The sequence below is a fragment of the Triturus cristatus genome, chromosome 11 (genome assembly GCF_964204655.1).
Source record: "Triturus cristatus chromosome 11, aTriCri1.1, whole genome shotgun sequence".
NCBI lineage: Eukaryota > Metazoa > Chordata > Amphibia > Caudata > Salamandridae > Triturus > Triturus cristatus.
Window position 1 is genome coordinate 786,226,255 of NC_140594.1, and position 12,678 is coordinate 786,238,932.

A 12,678-nucleotide genomic window follows, 5' to 3' on the forward strand; every position below is an offset into this window, starting at 1 on the left:
TAGAGAGAGAGAGATGAGGTAAACAGAGAAAGGAAATTGGCACGAGGAAGAGTGGCGAGGTAGAGAAAGGGCTGAGAGATAAGTAGAGAGATGTAAGGTAGTAAAGACACGGAAAGACCGATGGATAGGTGAGATAAAGACAGAGATTGGGTTGTGCGAGGAGTGAAGCTGTTGCATTAAAGATACAGTAAAGGTCCAATGGAAAAGGATAAGTGAGATACAGAGAGTGGAATGAGGTAGAGAGAGCTGCGGTACAGAGAAGGGATCAAGAGTGACAGCTTTAACTGTAAGCACAGAGCATGACAGGGCAACGGACATGCCCTAAGAAGATGTAATATTTTTGATGCAAAGCCCAGTCTGGCTATCTCAGTATAGGGATTTACATTCAAAAATCTGGATGCCTGTTCAAATCTGCTTCAGCTACACCCAGGTTGCTCGACTTGATGCACAGTGGTGGAAAGTAGCACCCTGCACTATTTGTGCTGGGAATAGGGCCTTTCCAGCAGAAACTACGTTTGCGTTGGAAAGGAAATACCCTTGCAAGAACTTGTCCTGCTTTGTTTATTCCACGTTATGTAACTTTTCCCTGGCACACACCCTAATGTTTCTGCTAACCATACTCGACTATCAAAACAGGAAACAAAGCTGTTTTATGAGCAACGTTATTATGGGAGTTAGTACGACACTCCCACTCACTGTACAAGGGGGGCTGCTTGGAGGGTGGGGTCCCTGGAAAAGTGTCTACTTTACCCATGCCTTACAACGTGTCTGTAACACTGCGCTGGGAAAGGGGCTACCACGCAGCTACAGCGATCACTAGCCCACTTAAGGCCTCAGGGATAGAACATTTGTATACGTCACCGGAAACCCCCGAGGAGTCTAAATAAAAGTGAAAGGAGATGAAACAGTGTACACTATAATATACATTCCACCACCTTTAGTCGTCATTGCAAGGGAGCAGAGAGTGGTAAAACAGAGCAAAGATGGGTCGAGGCAACTTCCAGGTTCAACTTTATAGTCCAACTGGCAATCTCAAAATCATTGACGTTGCTAAGAGCAACGAGGCTTTCAAAAAAACAACGGTCAAGAAATTGAAAAAGCTGGCGGTTGAAAGAATTCAGGAACCTACCTTAAGAATGAGAGGTAAGTTGGAGGGTAACTCTCACCTGCTGCAAAGTGCCAGAGCTACAGTCTCATGGGCAGTTTTATCAAGTCTTTGCGACACCACAAAGTCACCAATGTAGCGCCAGGTGGAACAAAATATTAATGAAGCATTTCATTTTCATTAAAAAGAAATAGCGCTGGAAAGTTGATTTAAAGTATTGCAAATAGTGATTTGCACATCTTTGCACCTCGTTGTGTCAAGGACGCATTAAAAGGGTGGTATTTGTGCATTTGGGTATCAGACCATGCCTTGAATCAAACCATGACATTTCTACAAGCAAACATTAAGTATGAGAAATGTATTTATTTTTTCATACCTTTCACTCACTGCATGTGAACTGCACTGCATAGCACACATCAAATGTGTGAAATGTAAATAAATGTGTATAGCACAGGATTTAGTACAGGAGGGGTTTCCCTCAAGTACAAAACGTTTCTTAGACATCACACGCATGCCTTAGTGCTATGGCTCCAAGCGCTAGGTATAGGGGCACTACTGGAAAGGGTTAAAGTGTAGCACAATGTGAGGCTATTTGAGCGCCATCGCAGGTAAAGAGAGCAGCAGCAGGCCAGAGTATAGCTCTGAATTGCTTTTTTTCTCCTCGCACAATTCAAATTTTTTTGTTGCGGCACCTCTTTGCACAACAATTCAATATTGGCAGATTATAGCTACGCTGTTACTTTAAATAGCACATCTCTTGTACACACCATTGTAACGTTTTCTTTTTGTGTTTAGACGCATATATCTGATTTGTATGTGTTATGTAATTCAGGTACTCTGAAGTCCTTATGTATTGCAACTGGTTCTATTGTAAAGCGTTCTGACACCTTCGGGTAAAGTACGTGCTATATAAAAACGCATAAATAAATACATTGATTTAACGAGTAAACCTTCACTTGCTATTTTCTGCATTAATCACATGGAAAAAGGTTTTGCCATAAAGTGAATTCATGGGGGATGTTTTACAGGGACATACAGAAGGGGTGACATACGTCAATTATTGCATACCTGACTGGTTAGTTACCTTGGGGGCAGGAAGGGTGTGACTGGGGGATAATTATGTCTCGTTTACAGTGATTTGAATAGAACCAGTAAAAGTGTTTTTAGTAACTTTGTTTTAACTATTTTATTTATTCTATTTTTATTTTGAAGGTTTTATATAGCGCGAACAAGACCCTTGCGGGTATCAGAGCGCTTTACAGGGTAAATATATAAAACAAACAGGTATATAGTAAATATCGTCTTGTTCTGTACAATCAAGAATCGTATCACCACTTATAACCATAGCTCATGTGAATTTAGCTATGAGGAGAGATTTCACTTCTTTTTTCAAAGATGCAGTAGATAGATTCAGTCTAGTTTCTGGGGACAGTGCATTCCAGATCCTGGGCGCCATCCCCGAGAAGGCTCGGTTGTATGTTTTCTTCTTGCTGAATCTTTGTGATTTGAGTAAAAGGTTACTAGCACTTCTGGAGGATCTGTTGCCACATGAAGGCACCAGTTTCTGTGCCAGATAGCTAGGAGTGTTGTGATGTATGACTTTGTGCGTCACACATGCGATTTGTAGTTGAATTCTGTCTTCGAGAGGTAGCCAGTTGAGGGATCTAAGGTCCAGGGAGATGTGATAAGTAATAAGTCTAGCTGCTGCGTTGATAGAGGCTCTTAAAGGGGCCGTCGAGGATTTGGGAAGACCGCAAAGAGAGACACTCCTATATTCCACTTTTGGGATAACTAGTGCTTGTACTGCCAGTTTGCTCCTTTTGTTGCGGTGCTGATGTGTTTCTGTATATTTAGATTTCTGCCCAGAGTTACTCTCAGCAATTTCGCTGAGTCGATGATCAGAGGTTGGCAGTTGAGTGCCGTTAGATGTTTCAGCCAGTCTTGAATTATGGATATTTGGGAGGGAGGAATTCGGTTTTGAGGGTATTTAGTTTTAGATGCTTTTCTATATAACTATATAAGTTGGATGTATGTCGTTACAACGCACACTTTTACAACGCATGCACTTACAACGCATTTTTTACAACGCAAAATCCATTACAACGCATTCCATTACATAGCATGACACTACAACGCATTTTTAAAAACTACCTTTACAACGCATTCCATTACAACGCATACTACCTTTACAACGCATACCATTACAACACATAATATTAAATTGCATTTAAGGTAAGTATTAGATAGTATAGGGGTAAAAATTACTATTCTAACTCCAGGGGGTGCAACAGTAGGGAAAGTGTTGGATAGTATAGGGGTAAAAATTACTATTCTAACTCCAGGGGGTGCAACAGTAGGGTAAGTGTTGGATAGTATAGGGGTAAAAATTACTATTCTAACTCCAGGGGGTGCAACAGTAGGGAAAGTGTTGGATAGTATAGGGGTAAAAATTACTATTCTAACTCCAGGGGGTGCAACAGTAGGGAAAGTGTTGGATAGTATAGGGGTAAAAATTACTATTCTAACTCCAGGGGGTGCAACAGTAGGGTAAGTGTTGGATAGTATAGGGGTAAAAATTACTATTCTAACTCCAGGGGGTGCAACAGTAGGGAAAGTGTTGGATAGTATAGGGGTAAAAATTACTATTCTAACTCCAGGGGGTGCAACAGTAGGGTAAATGTTGGATAGTATAGGGGTAAAAATTACTATTCTAACTCCAGGGGGTGCAACAGTAGGGAAAGTGTTGGATAGTATAGGGGTAAAAATTACTATTCTAACTCCAGGGGGTGCAACAGTAGGGTAAGTGTTGGATAGTGTAGTGTAATATTATGCGTTGTAATGGTATGCGTTGTAAAGGTAGTATGCGATGTAATGGAATGCGTTGTAAAGGTAGTTTTTAAAAATGCGTTGTAGTGTCATGCGATGTAATGGAATGCGTTGTAGTGGATTTTGCGTTGTAAAAAATGCGTTGTAAGTGTAGTGCGTTGTAAAAGTTGCGTTGTAAAGGTTGTTCCCCATATAAGTTAAATCCCTATTATTGGCAGTATTGAATTGAATAACACAAGTAAATGTATGCAAATTGACAGTCTTTTTAACTCCACGACTCTAAGGGGGTTATTTAACATTCGTGTAGAGGAGTACCGTGTCCATCAAACTGATGGTCAGCCTTCTCCATTTAGAATCGGGGGAAACTGTCATGTTTCTGTAGGTGCAGACTCTGTGGCATCTACTTAGGAAACCTTAGACCAACATCCACAAGGTCAACGGATGTCCTTCAAAGTACCTTCAACTGTGCTCCCTGGATAGGGCAGATGTACTTTTTCCTGTTTGGGGCCACCAGGAAAAGCCTGGCAGACCTGACAAAAACAAACGCCGGCTTTGGGAGCTTCTGTTTAAAAAAGAAACAAGTTTGCAGGGCAGCACAGGAAATATAGTGGCCACTCACTAAACTTACAGTACCTTCAGAGGAGCTTTTGTCGCGGTGGCTCCTTCTACCACACAGTGATCCCTGCCACGGAGGCAGAAATGTCTAAATGTGGGAGGCAGTCATGCACTAAGGTGTTGGAGGCTATAACCTCCACCACCCTGGCTGATCGCCAACTCTCTTAATTTCATTTCTGACAAATTGACTGAACAACTTTTTTGTTTTTAGCTCTGTAACTCTTAAGTATTGTTTCTGGCACCATTAAATTGAATGGGACAAGTGAAGGTGTGCACATGACAGAGTATAACTTTTAACTCAAATCTTGTTGCTGGCACCAATGAATTGAAGGAGATGAGAAAGTGTGAACGAAGACCATTTTTAATTCTAGAAATCTGTCTCATTTCTGACACCTAAACTGGTTAGGATAAGGAAAGGTGTACACAGTGGCTGTTTTATTTTAACTCAGTAACTTTAAGGCCCTGACTCAGTGTTTGTCAAGGTTTTGTGTCTCCTGCTTGTGTAGAGGTCAGAAGTCTGAGTTGGGTGGCATTTATTGCACCCGGTACCTACTAGGTACAAAACGGTAGTTATTAAGCACCAACATCTGTATGTTATACCACAAATACTCTGTATAGGTGCTATTTATCTCACCTGATAAGTTTAGAACCCGATCAGATTTTTTCAGGTACAATAAATGGCCCCTTAAAACCGACAAAGTCATTTAATTGAGGGACAAATAAAAGCGTGCATGGTGACAGTTTTTTAACTCCATAAGTCTAAGTCAAATTCTGGTACCATTGAATGGAATGAGGAAAGGCATGCACAGTGACTGTTTTTTAACACCATCATTCTAAATCTGGCATCACTGATTTTAATGAACAACTAAAAGTATGTGCTGACATTTTATTTAACTTTCTACCTCTTAAACTCATTTCTGGCGCCAAGGTAAAATATGAACAGTTGCAATTTATACGTCGTTGAACTCTAAGACTGGTTTGTCTCACTACTACACTTAATTTGTTGTAGAACGTTAAAGTTTGCACAATAGTGCTTCTTTCTTGTGATATTGACTAAGGGTCTGTGTTAATATTGATTTGATACCTTGGTGGCTTTTAGTGGCTTGAGAGAAAATGAACATCCATTTTGGGAATTGGAGACTTGTTTGCATATTTTCTGACCTGATGTGGATCCCTGTGTTCTTCCCATTCCCCACCCATTATTGCCTCCAGGGCTTGCTCCCTTCCTTTCCTTTTCTCCTTGTCAATTATAGGATGTGTGTAGAGTGCCTACTAGCTGAATTTAAGCTCTTGTGCCACACCCCAGATGGTTGCTCTAATTTAGCCCAGCGGGGTAGATGAAATCTGGGCCTTTTAAAGATTGTGTAGCTTCTGCTCAGTTAGCCACCCTTGAATCCTTTTTCACTTATTTCCTCACTTATGAAGTGTACTTGTGCAGCAGTAGGTAGTGTCCTGCCGTTTAAAAAGATGCCCGACTACTGCACATGCTACCAACTCTTATTCCTCCATGTTTGGCATCATTTTACTAATTTGACAAGATCTCGGCATTGAGCATGGTGCCATATGGATTACTGTGCCTAGTCTTATTACCCACTTTTTGGTGTTCCCGCACACAGCATGGTGCTGCCCCTCAGGCTAGGTCTGTGATGTGTAGCTCCCAATATGTTTGAGTTCTAACTATAACCGGTGTGCCTATATCCCACACATCCTGCTCCATCACACTGCTAGGAGCTGCGCGACAAGATAAAGAGCACCTCTCTGGTCACTCATGCACGACACCAGAACTCCAAAACATTACTCTTCACGTGTAGTGTTCTACTCATCAGAGTAGGTAAGAGCACCCACTGAGGACTATGGAGCGATATATGAGTGCTATAGTGCAATGTATTAAAGTTAAGATTCCCAGTGACATGACTGCAATGTCTATTCTGCCTTTCATAACTATGCCCTACACACAGGCAATGACCTGATCAGTGCTGCTGCTGATTCACAGTGGCACTCCTCTGGCATACGGGGGTCACCCACTTTGCCTGGCACGGGGTCTGATTGATGCAGCCTTCTACTGACACCTCGCAAAAGGAGGCCACTTGACAGGTCTCCTGACTGGACCTTGCTTCCTCCAAAGCACTCCTCTTCCTCACAAGGGCACATTGGTCTTCGCAAGCAGGCAGGTGCTGGTGTTCCAGGCTCCAGGGCAGGCGGTCTTGGAGTTTGTGGGTAATGTCCCCTCACCCAGCAGGAAGACTAGCAGGCCTTGGCCTCCAGGCCGGGTCACTTGCAACTGTCTCGCCGAGCTTCCCTCCTCACACAGCCCGTCTGGCTGCTTGACAGATGACATTTTTTGGGACTCAAACTCCCATTATAGTCAATTTCCAGACACCAAATGTGATTTAGTGTGTGAGACTTTGAAGTTTTTGTTGGGGTCAGCTTCTTTAAAGTGCCCACTGCTCTTCCTCTTGAAAGCAGTCTGTCACAACAAGAGTGCCTACAAAGCTGACAGCACAGGCCATGGGAGGGATGAGAGTCCGTACCTGGGTGACAACAACAGTGATAAGTGTATTGAAAGGTTAGCCCAGGGTCTAAGCCCTACTCTTTATAATTTCCTTATCACATCTATCTCATTCCTGAAATGTGAACTCTCCATGAATCAAAGAGCACCATTTAAAGTGTACAGGGGAACCTGACTTTCTTCTCGTCAGTGTGCGCTACCCAGCTCACAGGAATGCATCAATACACTGAATCTGTCTATGGTCAGCTTAAAGAATGGTATTCACACTTAGGTAATTCACAATACAAGAGGCAATAGCTGTTGGTCACCCTAACAAAGGGGTCACTGAAATACTGGAGGCCTCAAACAGAGTCCAAGCTATTTCTTTAGCTGTTTTTGCTGGTAGGTAAAACCACCCATTTCCATATTGCTTTATGCAGTTGGATACCATGTTAGTCTGTAAACATACTGTGGTTTCCACACAAATGCTACTCTTTGATATTTACAGTTTTAAAAAAGATAGTTTACCCTTCACGTTTGTTTTTATCTATTTTTTCCGGTAAGCATTGAAATGATGCTTTGTTCCCCTGCCAAGGCATTGTATACCATTCCCTGACCCTCATGCACACTCTTGCTAGGAAATGCTATCACACAGCATTAGGTGTGCCAGGGACCAGTTGTACGTCAATGTAACCATTCAGATGATATGAACAAAAACAGGGCGACTGAGACTACAGTTCTACCAATTCCTAAGTTAAGTTTCTGCTCCCTAAGATCTTAAAGCATTATTAAGAGGTCTAAGGTGAGTGAAGTGTGACTGTTATTTAGCTAGTAGCTTAAATTTGGATATAAGGCTAGTTACCACCTAGAGTATCACTGTACACAGTATAATACATAGAGATTTTTCTGTTTATTGCTTGTTTCACTAAATGTGATCCATTCTTGTCCACAGGCTGTGATGACTTCAGATTTGTATTCGAAAGCAAGCAGTTGGAAGAAAAGAAAACATTTGCCTATTATGGCATAGAGCCGAAGTCAACCATAGTCACAGTTGTGCAACAGTCAGGCGGCTAGTGTTGGAAGCTCCAGCCAGGAATGCATTCAGGTGTGGGGATATATTATGAATCAAGTGAAACAAAATATAAAATCCCCGCCGCCAGATACCTCTACATACCAAGTTGTTTTTGATTTTTCATCTATAAATCCTGTTTTTTCAAGCCTTCATCTCTTGATTCATAAACCAGCCCTGCACTCAACAACATCCTATTATTTTCCAGAAAAATGAAATGAAGTTATCTCACAGTAATACATGTATCATGAATCCATCTCTACCACCTGATCTCAAAGACAACCTTTCAGCTTCTTTCAGAATTAGCCAATCCTCATACAGCCTGAAATAGAACTCCATGACCAGAATTGCCCAGTTAAAAACACAAAGGACTCCCTCCACACCAGAGATCTACTGCCAAATGCTGTGGTGACAATGATTGATGTGACTGTGAACAATATCAAGATGAATAGTTGCAAAACTAAGCACACATTGAAAGAAGATGGACCTACAATAAAAAGGATGGCACAGAGTTCTTGGGGAAAGCAAGAGAGCATCAAACCCAAGATAGGCACTACTCATGTTTGCTGTCATTCAGTTATCCTCATAAATTATATTTCAGTTACTCAGTAGAACAAAAAACATATATACATCATTGAGAATTTAGGAACTCATTTATAGCCAAGCAGATTGTCATTTATAAAGCATGGGCAGGATCCGCTGTCATGGCGGCTCCTGTCAATGCATTTTGCTGTTTGGTGCGGGGCTGTGTGAGCATGGCATAGCCCTGTACCAAACAGTATTCATTTTTTATTTTAAAAAAGAAAACCCCAAAATAGGATTTTCTTTTGGAAAATGAAAAAAAGGAATGCTCTCCTCATAATGGTAGTCATCTCCCATGGTGGGGGGGGGGGGGGGGGGGGGTATTATTTAGTTTTTACTGCCCGTCACCACCAGCGTTTGCCTAGAGATGACGGACAGTAAAAAAAATGGCTAAATATCTGCCCATCCTGATTGGGTGGGGTGACGTATAACCAATCCTCCGACGGCCCTTAGTCCATCGGGCCATCAGAGAGGTTTGGCTGAATGTTGGGCAGGCGGACCTTCATGATGGTGGTATGTATAATCTGTTGTTGACAGAGTATCTATACCACCACCATATAATTTAAGCTCTCAATGTCCAAGCTTGTTATGCCTTATTATGTGTTAATTTAGGGCCAGCACCTCTGTGGCTACATGGCGAATGATCTCAAACCCTGAAAATAATTAGTGAGCTGGTTTATCTTTTGTGAACTTGCTGCCACTGAGTCGTGCTGATCAATCTGCTAATGTGCAGGCTACCACTCTTGTATATAAGTGCACAACTGCCTTCAGCACTGTGGTGAATATCCATTGAATCGCCCACCACCTTGACGAATTTGGCACATTAAATATATCATTGACTCTGCACATTAAGAATGTCATTGTTTTTCCAGCGCCACAGTTTGGATTTGAAACCCCCTTTAATTAGAATTAATTACTACCTATTCCTTACACACCACTTCAGAAACCACTGGTAAATATACTGGGCTGTTTTCCAACAGTTTTTAGCTCATCAGTGCCATTACAGACAGGGACGAGCCATATGCTAATCATTATTAACCCCTGTCTACAAAGAAAGGTCGAAACTGAACCGGGGAATTCAAGCAACCCCAGACAAATTTCAGCTTTGTTGAGTTTCATAAGTGAGGTAAAGCTTGAGTCCTATGACAGATCTCTCTTGTGACCCATGTCTGGGCACGCTCTTTCTACTTAGGGGGACTCATTTAGATAGCCTAAACAGGGATAGAAGGAATGTTTGAAATATTTGCACCGCTATAATTTATCTGGACCACATGCCAGTCCATCATGTTTAGCTCATCTGTGGAACTACAGAAAGGAACCAGCCATATGCAAACCACTTTTGGTCCCAGCCAAGAACGGGTGGTCCACTCTAAACTGTAAGGCCAGATAGCTTCATAAATTTGACAAATACTTTGGATCTACACACCTATTTTGGGTAGAATTAGCAGACAGCCGTGACCCAGTGAGAGGCCAAATCTTCTCAGCATTGAAAGGTACCTGGCAACATTTCTATCCTAAAGAATCCAGGAAAATGAAAAGGCACAAATCGTAACTTTTAGCAAACTGACAGTCAACAATTGGAAAGGTACATGGAAGGAAATATGCACCATTTAGCATGGGACTAGCTCTGCTTGATCGACTCTCACATCCTTGAAGAGATGCTGAAACTAAACAGGTTGTAATTACCACAACATGGGTTTATTATGCTTCAAATATTTTCCATTGGAGCAGCGTAATTTAGACTCCGCCCTCTACATATACACTATCCATATGTTACAGTATATAATTCACGTATTCAACATGTGTTCTAACTCATTTAGTTGTGTGTTTCCTATTTAGGCATTATCATAGATAAGATTGCTGTGTACATTTCGAAATCACAATGTAATTTTTGGAGTGAATAAAAAACACACGCATTTCTACTCATTAAATATTCACTTTATAAGGAATATGACATGGCTCAGGGGGAAACGTTCCAGTATTTACAGATCCGTCATGCCCTAACAACCGATCTCCTGGATACAGATGACCTTCCGGAATCATCCCCACTGGAAGATCGGCTGCTCTCTGAACCAATCTCAAGCAAAGCTATCTCTTTAACGTACCGCAAACTATGTAATAACTTACCTGATCCTTTTCAGGCTCTACGCAGGCTGTGGCAAGCTGGCATTGGAGATATAGATGATGAGGATTGGCAAACAGCGCTAATGTCACCAAGAGAGGTAACCATTGTTGCCGCTTGATCCAATTAAAGGTTTTACACAGAACATACCTCACCGTGGTCACACTGTCAAAAATAGGGACTAGGCAGGATGCCCTTTGCCTGAGGGGGTGTCACCAAGAAGCCAACTTATATCATACTCTGTAGGACTGTCCATTACTGCGAGCCATTTGGAAGGAGGCAAGCACTAAGGGTGGGCGTAGTTCGCGAAGTAGCACTTCGCGAAGCTACGCAAAGTGAAGTTCGCACTACGCGAGCTACGCGTAGCACTTCACGAACTGCGAAGTAACATGTTCGCACTGTGCAAGATGTTGTTTTCAATGATTGCACAGTGCGGACAAGCAACCGGCACTGTGCAATCATTGAAAATGGCATCTTGCACAGTGCGAGCTGTAGTTTTCTGCTGCTCGAGTAGATTTTTACTCGAGCAGCAGCTTTCTCAACGCGAACTGGTAGTTTCTCATCGCGAGCGGTCGCGAGCATACGCGACCCCTCGCAATGAGAAACCTGACCTTCTCGCGTTGGGAATCTCGCCGGGAGGTTTATTTTCCATGCTCGTGATCGCGAACAAGGAAAAAGTCTCGCCAGGATGTCATTTTGCTTGCTCGCGGTCGCCAACTTGACGTTGAGGACCGCGAGCAAGCAAAAAATGACCGCAGCACTACGCAACACTACGCTACACGTGTTCGCACTGTGCTACGTGCAGTTCGCGTAGCGCGAAGTAGCGCGAACTTCGCAAACTACGCGAGCGTAGCGTAGTGCTTCGCCCAGGCCTAGCAAGCACACACATGCAAGAAGAACTTGGGAAAGAGATTAACCTCATTCCACCACTGGGGCTTCTCAATATTTGGGTAGCGACCGATCTCACAGAAGTAGAACAACAATTAGTCACCTTAGGCTACACACTAGTAAAAAGAGCAATAGCAATGAAGTGGGGGGTACCGGGGCGACCATTGACAAATGCCTGGGCTGCCGAACTGGATAAGTGTATGATTGCAGAAAAAGAAGTGTTTAAATCTAGGGGATGTCCCAAGAAATGGGCCAAAATCATTATACCTCTGATTTGATTGTGTGAGTATATACCTGTATACAATGCTATGATTGGAAATATCATTTAATAAAGATTTTTTTTTTTTTTTTAAATATTCACTTTATAACGATGACGGTTTGTTTTCTTATAGTTAATAATGTACTTCCACTTTGATTCTCAAGCTATCTTTGCTTGATATTAGGCCTTAGCAGAGTGCTACACATTTTGAGACTGTTAGTATGCTTTCTATTTCTTTCTTTGCAGGTGTGTAACTACGTCTCTCATTAGCAAGACAAAGGCTCATTATTTTGTATGAGATTGATAGTGAGGCATGGAGGCGAAAAGTTGGCAGCAATAATGGGAACATGACAATGAAAAGAGCGTCGCGTATCTCGATTCAGGGTGCGTGAGCAACTTAATTTCTTCCCTGTGATGATATCATTTTTTGTCCTTGTCGATTGTGATGATTATAAGGAACTAATAATCTGAAAATAAACCTTTCTAGTTGCATACCATCCTCTCTGTCGTTATTATAGAATTGAATTGCTTTATTGAAATGCCAATGACTTCTGACTGTTTGAAGATTTTGTTTCTTGAATCGTACAACCATTAAAAAATGTCACTGCTTAAGTTGTCAGTCAGTCAGTCAAATACTCTTTATTCGATTCGTTAAAATCATAAAAGACATAAATAATACATATTCACAGCATACACCATAAAAACACTCAATTTCAGATTTACA

General features: G+C 41.9%; 1 long non-coding RNA gene across 2 annotated transcripts; it reads left to right on the forward strand.

Annotated features, from left to right (window-relative positions):
• Positions 1-939: 939 nt before the first annotated feature.
• LOC146785441 (uncharacterized) lies at positions 940-12,444 on the forward strand. Of its 2 annotated transcripts, XR_014970654.1 has the most exons (3): positions 940-1,143; positions 7,987-11,358; positions 11,410-12,444. It is a non-coding gene; the product is annotated as an uncharacterized LOC146785441 (long non-coding RNA). The 2 variants fall into 2 exon arrangements; XR_014970653.1 differs by having other exon boundaries at positions 7,987-12,444.
• Positions 12,445-12,678: the final 234 nt, after the last annotated feature.